Source organism: Scleropages formosus, chromosome 3 (assembly GCF_900964775.1).
Source record: "Scleropages formosus chromosome 3, fSclFor1.1, whole genome shotgun sequence".
Classification (NCBI taxonomy): domain Eukaryota; kingdom Metazoa; phylum Chordata; class Actinopteri; order Osteoglossiformes; family Osteoglossidae; genus Scleropages; species Scleropages formosus.
Genome location: NC_041808.1, coordinates 22687907 through 22695414, shown reverse-complemented (window position 1 = coordinate 22695414; position 7508 = coordinate 22687907).

The following is a 7508-nucleotide window of genomic DNA, read 5'->3' as shown; positions in this document are numbered from 1 at the left end:
GACCATCACCCCAAGCTGGCTCCAAAAGGCCTTCCATACCCGAGAGGTGAACTGGGGACCTCGATCGGATACAATGTCTTCAGGGAGTCCGTAGAATTTAAATGCTTGTTCGAACAGGATCTCCGATACCTCGAGAGCGGTAGGCAGCTTTGGAAGGGGCACCAGTCTGCAAGCCTTGGAGAAACGATCTATGATGGAGAGGATCACAGTCTTACCCTCTGAGACTGGTAGGTCCACTAGGAAATCCAGCGCCACACGGGTCCAGGGTCGGGTCGGCGTAGGCAAGGGTTGTAGGAGACCCGTTGCCTTTTCGGGCACGGTCCTGGTCTGAGCGCAGGTGGCACAGGCCTGGACGAAGTCCCTGATGGCATCGGACAGTGAAGGCCACCAGAAACGTCCTTGGACCAGTGATAAGGTACGGCGGATCCCAGGATGTCCGGCCTCCGGAGCCTCATGGGCCCATTTCAGTACTGCTGCGCGGAAGGAACTGGGGACATACACACGGTCGGTTGGCCTCCTGGGCGGTTCTGGCTCGCTGTCCTGGGCTTCTTGGATGTCCTGGAGGAGTTGCCAGTGGACCGGACCCACCACGCATCCCTGGGGTAGGATCTCCTCTGGGCTGGGGAGCAGTGGTCCTGGGTCATGAACCCGCGATAAAGCATCAGCCTTCCCATTCTTGGAACCTGGCCGATAAGAAACAGTAAAGCGGAAACGGGTGAAGAACAGGGCCCATCGGGCCTGGCGGGAGTTCAACCGTTTTGCGGTCTCTAGGTACTCTAGATTTCGGTGGTCCGTGAGCACCACAAAGGGATGGACCGCACCCTCCAGCCAGTGACGCCACTCCTCAAGCGCGAGCTTGATAGCAAGGAGTTCCCGGTTCCCAATGTCGTAATTCCGTTCGGCAGGGGTCATCTTCCTGGAGAAGAAGGCACAGGGGTACAACTTGGGAGGGTCCCCTTGCCGCTGTGACAGGACTGCACCCACCCCTACCGAGGAGGCGTCGACCTCCACCACAAACGGCAAGGAAGGGTCCGGCTGTTTTAGCACTGGGGCGGAGGTGAACCGTGTTTTTAACTCCTGCAAAGCCTTCTCTGCCTCCGCCCCCCAAGGGAGTCTTCGGTCCTTGCTTGCAGTTAACGCGGTAAGGGGTGCGGCTACTGTGCTAAAATTACATATGAACCGACGATAGAAATTGGCGAACCCAAGGAAGTGCTGGAGCGCCCTTACTGTGGTAGGTCGAGGCTAGGAGGTCACTGCACCCACCTTCCTGGGGTCCATGGAAACTCCCTCCTGGCTCAGGATGTAGCCCAGGAAGGAGATTTGGTGTTGGTGGAATTCACACTTCTCTGCCTTCACATACAATCGATGTTGTAGGAGCCGCCTGAGGACTGCCCGGACCTGTTGGATATGCTGCTCTCGGGTCTTCGAGTCGATCAGTATATCGTCCAGGTAGACGATGACGCAGTGATGAAGGAAATCGCCCAACACACACACACACACACACACACACACACACACACACACACACACACACACACACACACACACACATTTTCAGAACCGCTTGTCCCTTACAGGGTCACGGGGAACCGGAGCCTACCCGGCAACACAGGGCGTAAGGCCGGAGGGGGAAGGGGACGCACCCAGGACGGGACGCCAGTCCGTCACAAGGCACCCCAAGCAGGACTTGAACCCCAGACCCACCGGAGAGTAGGACTGCGGTCCAACCCACTGCGCCACCGCACCCCCTTATCGCCCAACACATGGTTTAGAAAGGCCTGGAAAACTGAGGGGGCATTAGCTAGGCCAAAAGGCATGACCCTGTACTCATAGTGACCTAGTGAAATGGAGAAGGCCGTCTTCCATTCATCCCCCTCACGGATCCGGATGAGGTTATACGCACTGCGGAGGTCTAATTTCGAGAACCAGGTCGATCCATGGATCCCCTCCAGAGCCGAGGTAATCAACGGTAAGGGGTGCGGGTACTTGACAGTTATGGCGTTCAACCCTCGGTAATCTATGCACGGCCTCAGTCCCCCGTCCTTCTTACCGATAAAGAAGAACCCCGCCGCTGCTGGTGACGTTGACGGCCGGATCAGACCAGCTTCGAGGGCCTCCCTGATGTACTCCTGCATGGCCCGTTGTTCCGGTAATGACAGGGGATACACCCGACCCCGAGATGGTGTGGTACCTGGCAAGAGGTCGATAGCACAGTCCCAGGACTGGTGAGGAGGCAGTTCGGCGGCACGGACCTTGCTGAAGACCTCTCGTAGATCCTCATAGTCCGGGGGTATGACCGGTGGGGGAAGGCCCTCTACCCCTTCCACCGACGTGGCCCGGCAAGGAAGCGTGAGGCAGGATGCGTGACAGGATCCTCCCCAAGAAACCAGCTCCTTGGTACTCCACCTAAAGACGGGGTCATGACGTGCCAACAGGGGTAACCTAAAATGACAGGGGTGTCTGTGGCTCGGATCAGAAAGAAGGTGAGTTTCTCGTGGTGACACGCGATTGTTTCGAGCACGAGAGATGCCGTCCGGGAATCAACCACCCCATCACCCAAGGGTTGACCATCCAGGGCTTTCACACTCAGGGTGACTTCACATGTTTTAATAGGGACATGGTGCGCTTGGGCAAAGCCTACATCCATGAAACAGCCCGCGGCTCCGGAATCTATGAGGGCGCTCGTCTGCACCCGGCTTGCCCCCCAGGAAAGACTCACCAGCAGACGTAGCTGTCCCCGGTGCTCCCCTGGACTCGCCTTCGTTTCTGTGGAGGTCCCCTGAGGTGGTCGCTCGGGGCACGCGGCACGGAGATGCTCCGGGGACCCACAATAGAGACAGTCTCCCCACCTGGCGCTGTCTCCTTTTTCCTTTCCTGAGCCGGTCCTCCGCTGGGCTGGTCCCCAGGGGTTGTCGACTCCTGCCAAGATTGTCGATGGCGGTGGCTGTCTCCACAAACCGGTCGAAGTCCCCCTCCTCACCCCTGTACGTGAGCTCGTCCTGGATCCGGGGATTCAGCCCTTTGAAGAAGCAGGTGAGGAGGGCAGGGGAGTTCCAGCCACTCTTGGCCGCGAGGGGTCTGAACTCAAGAGCGTACTCAGCCACGCTTCTACTTCCCTGGGTGAGACGCATGAGATCATTACCCGCCCTGCGTGCGGGTGGTCAAAAACCGCTTCGAACTTCTCGCGGAAAATGTCATAGGTAGTTCTTGGGCGAGTGCGCCACCCAGCGGTGGCCCACGCCCGGGCTGGACCGGTTAACAACGACAAGACAAAAGCGGTCTTAGCTGCGTCCGTCTGATACATGTGCGGAGAACACTCAGAAACCAACTCGCACTGCATCAGAAAGTCCTGACATTGATCGGGCGAACCGTCATACCTCTCTGGGGTCGCGATCCTTGTGACCGTCCCCGAAGCCTCGGGGGGTGTGGGCGGGACAGGCTCTGCAGGAGTCACGGGTGCACTCTGGAAGGCAGGCTTGAGAAAACCTCCGGTTTGGAGGACCTGGATTAATCCGTCAACCTTTTCTTGTATGCGCTGCAACGACTGGGATTGCGTTCCCAAAAACTCGCCTTGCTTGGTGAGCGCTGTACACAGTTGCACATACTCTGCTGAGTCCTGGTAGCCGGCAGAACCTTCTGTCACGGTTGCGCGTAGCGCGGACGGACTCAAGTGCAGAGTTCTCGGATCGACGTGCACGGAAGCCGAATCAAAATCCATAATCAGAGTCAAGGGGCAGGCGAGGGGCAGGCGGTCAGCAAACGGAGTACAAAGGGCCAGGCTCAGAACGTGGTCAGGAAAAAACAGGCCAAGGGTCGAAGTCGGGATGGGTTTCTTGGTAACACGGTTCGCAAGGAAACAAGGAGGCTAAACAAGGTTCCGCGTCTGGGCTTCCTCGGCTTCCCTCTTTATTGTCATTCCCATCAGGGAACGGCAGGTGTCGCAGATGTGCCAGATGCGGAGAACGTGACAGAAGAACACCTGAAAGTTGTTACATGGTCCAGTTTTGACTTTTCGCATTCATGATTGTGTACATGTACTGTATAATTTAGTTTCTTTTTAAATGTCAAATTTTCTGACATTTTTTTGTAAACTGCTGTACATTGACACCATTAAAATGTGACATAACTTGACAAGGCATAATGTTTTTTATGAAATGTGTTATTAGTAGCTTTATGTAATTTGGAGGGGAAAAGGGGAGATGTGCACTGGAGCCCCTGTTCCTGCTGAAGACGGATGCTGATGGAGGAAACTGGCTGAAATGTGTCCATGTCGTACAAACTAAAGTGTTAGTCTGACTCAGATCGGGTGTGATGTCCCGTCTTTTGTTTCCCCCTTACTGCATATTAGTGGGATCCAGGCTCCCAGTGTGAGGATCTGATTTGGAGACTGAGCGCACTTTTTGTGACACAGACCACACAGATACATGCAGTCATGCCCTGCTTGAATGATGCTGTCAGAATCAGTTTTGTGTGTTGCCACATTTACCTGTATGCCATTGTAGATTAGTTTCTAACTTAAATTGTCACCGATTAGTAGAATCAGAATCCGATTTATTGGTCCAAGTGTGTGCACATATACAGGGAATTTGGTTGCAGCTCCCAATGGTTCACAGTGCAGACAAAAAAAGACATACATATAGACATACATACATACACACAAGTGTAAAAATGCATTGACAGTCCAGGAGAATAAGAGAAAATAACTAGGGATGGAATAAGTAAGTGGGAGAGACTGTTGGCAGATGAGTGCAGTTAAAATGCGCAGGAATACATAAATGAGCACGTAAAAGTACAAGTATGCGGCAGTGGACAGATTTAGCGAAGTGGGGAGAGAGAGAGAGAGAGAGAGAGAGAGAGAGAGAGAGAGAGAGAGAGAGAGAGAGAGAGAGAGTTTCCTCCTCGCGCTTCGCTGCAGTTACGGCGGGGCTGCCACTAGGGGCGCTGTGCGCGAGCGCGCGACTAGCGCGTGACGTCAGAGCGGCGCACAGGACAAGTGCTCGAAAGGGGCCGGCGCTCTTCGCCGGGCGCGGTGGCGCGCGCCTGTAATCCAAGCTACCGGGAGGCTGAGGCTGGCGGATCGCTTGAGCTCAGGAGTTCTGTGCTGCAGCGGACTATGCCGATCGGGTGTCCGCACTAAGCTCGGTATCGATATGGTGCTCCTGGGGGAGCCCGGGACCACCAGGTCGCCTAAGGAGGGGTGAACCGGCCCAGGTCGGAAACGGAGCAGGTCAAAGCCCCCGTGCCGCTCAGTAGTGGGATCGCGCCTGTGAATAGACGCTGCCGTGCAGCCTGAGCAACACAGCGGGACCCAGTCTTTTGCGCTCGCCCTGCATCATCTGCATCATCATCATCATGGCCTCAGGCTCATCCTCTTCTCCGAACAGCAATAATAGAACCCTCACACGCGCACTGCACCTATTTGCATTTTTTGGGCGTCTTTTGGGTTTGCCACCATTTTTATACACTCATCTCGTCTCATTTACATCTTCTTTAAAGCCTTAACGCTTTACACTTAACACTCGACAGTCTTTTCCTATTGTCTATAACACTACAATGTGCGTATATAACATAAGAACGTGTATAAAGATGCTTCGGTTACAACAAATTAAGTTCCCCTTTCGACTGATTCTATCGCCTCCTGCTGGACGATCACACAATAAAACTATTTGCCCAAAGCAGTAATACAAACAGCCTCTTGGGGTCGCTGTTACGCCACTTGACACACATCTGTGACTTTGGCTATACTACATCTTACATACTAACATCGTTGCCTAACTGAACAAACAAACTCAACCTACAAGCAATGACATACATGAGTCATAGTGTACCTAATGGGGAGAAGTGACACCAGTGTTTTATGCAATTTTCTTTTTTTGTGGAAGATGATTAAATGTACAACGATAGGTGTGAAAAAGTAACTACCCTCAAGGGCCTGATTTGTGACAACCCTAACCCAATTCCAAACTCTTACCAGCAAAAATGAAGGTAGCAAAATAAAGATTCAGAGGTAGATCTTGCTTCTCTCAAAGGACATTCCTAGAGAATGCCAGGGAAAAGTCACTACCACCCATCAGTCTGGATAGGATTACACAGCCAGTTATAAGGCTCTGAACCTCAGATGAACCATGGCTAGAACCACACCCAAACATAGAAAGTTTGGATCAGTGATGACTCTATCTATGAGTGGCTGTCCTGCCAAAATCTCTCCATGATCAGTGTAAAATCATTATGTCAGAGCAACATCCAGCACACTGCAGGCTTCTCTTCCCTCAGCACAGGCCGGTGTTCGTGAGTCCATGATAAGAAAGACACTATGCTAACATGGACACATGGGAGAGTGGCAAAGTGGAAATCACTGCTCACTAAAAAGAACATGAAAATTCATCTGCAGTTCACCAAAAAGCACCTCGATGCTTCTCAAGACTCCTGGAGAACTTATGAGCCAAAGGTAGAACTTTCTGCTGAAAATACTCATTCACAGTACTGTACAAGTAACAAGCTTTCACATGGGATTAAGGGCAGTAGTTGGGAGGAGTGAAAAATGTACCATTTATATACTGTATCGTTAGGGTTAGGACATGCCATGCTTTAGGTCTACATTAGAAAAATAACTCCTCAGTTATTTAAAAGTCTTTCCTGAAGTCAGAGTACAGTGCTTCCATTTGGTTTTTATATTAAGGATGTAAAAGTAATTGTCATGCAAAAGCACAAATGATAAGCCTGTTGCTAAACTGTAATAAAAACCTAGTCTCTTCAAATCTGGAACATAAGTAGTTCTTGATACTCCAGTACAAGTTGTGAAAATACTGCGCCTGACCAAACCAGAGAAACCTGCTACTCAAGATCATAAAGAAAAAGGCACTATATGTTTAGCAATGCAATTTACATTTATATCTGTGTCCTGAACAAAATCTGCTCTATCACAACCAGTATAAGCTCAATAACAGGCCTTGCTCCCTTGATTTATTCACAAGTAAAGATTTGTTAGAACAGACCCGATAAAGCTATAATTAATATGTTAAACACTAAGACTATTTTCTGTTTCCATCTGTGCATGTAATACAACGTGAGAGTTGCTCTGCACTGGAAACACAGGGAGTGAGAAAAGATGCAATGTGAACTGGACAACAATTTGTTTAATTTTTTTTTATTAACATACAGCAATATTAAAGTTCGCCTACTTTGAAATGACAAATACATCATGTCCTGAATCTTCGGTGGAGGTCATGTTGTGCTTTACAGTACACCCCATGAAAAGTGGGTTTTTCAACACATTTCCATGCACGGATATTTTCAGTTCAACATTAGTGCCAGATGAAGGTCATCTAATGTAACAAAAAATTAATTTTTTTTTTTTGCAATTAACAAAAAAGTAAAATGCACCCCTCACTTCCATATCTGGCATTGACCCCTTTGGCAGAAATCATTTCTTGTAGGCATTTCTTAGGATCTGTTGTCTCCTACAATGACTTGTAGAAATTTTTACCCACTCTTGCTTACAGAACGCT